Source organism: Pseudonaja textilis, chromosome 9 (genome assembly GCF_049901715.1).
Source record: "Pseudonaja textilis isolate UNSWEBS1 chromosome 9, rPseTex1.2, whole genome shotgun sequence".
NCBI classification, from domain to species: domain Eukaryota; kingdom Metazoa; phylum Chordata; class Lepidosauria; order Squamata; family Elapidae; genus Pseudonaja; species Pseudonaja textilis.
Genome location: NC_141998.1, coordinates 665,814 through 666,719, shown reverse-complemented (window position 1 = coordinate 666,719; position 906 = coordinate 665,814).

Sequence of the window (906 nt, the reverse complement as noted above, 5' to 3'; positions counted from 1 at the left end):
CTGGTTTTGTTCTTTTGAAGTTGATTTTTACCTTTACAGATGTATGAGGTTCAAGCTTGTAAAAGACATTCAAAGCTGCAGTTGTGATTTGGAGAAAATTCTCACAGTCCTTTGGCATTAGTTATGTGGTCTGGTACTGAATCCAAAACCTGAGAGGTATCAGGCTGCTAATCCCTGATCACATTTGTAAGCACTATAAGGGTAGCTCTTTTGAAACCAGAAATATTATTCTTGAATGAATCATGAGCTGCTCTATGTAATTGAAAGACAGTAGATTGAATTATGAGATGCATTTCCTGCTGGGAGAAAAGGAGTGTACTTAAGATTTAGGACTTGTGGGCTAGAAAAAGTACTAGCTGAAATATAGATAATGCCATTAATATAAAATTTGCAGCCCTTAATTATGGTAGAAAATGTTGTCATAGACAATCACTGAAAGAGTTCTTTATCTTTCAGAAGATAAACTACAGGCATCCTGTTTCCCAAACGCACTTCTGCCCCATCCTCACCCGGAGAGCAAAAATTGTTTATCTTGTAGTTAGGAAATGTTCAATGCAACAATCAATCAGTAGTAATAGGGTCCAATTATTAAGGGAAAAATTCTATATTTCCAGCTGATAAACTATAAGTTAATAATTTAAAGAAGAGAAAAATACAGAAAACCCCCATGTTCGTTAGCAAGTACAATATTACGAAGCCCATGTTTGGTGGCCCTCTCTAGGATGACTAAAATATCACCTAATACCTAGTAGTCAGCAATTATTTGAAATTTTTTTAATGTTATCTAAAATGAAACTTTAAAATTTGCATTTTTGAGACTAGAAAATGTGAGAAATGCAAAGTTTGGTTCTGTAAATATCTACAGTAGGAGAGTCCCAAGATTCCAGCTATATATTTTTACAGCTT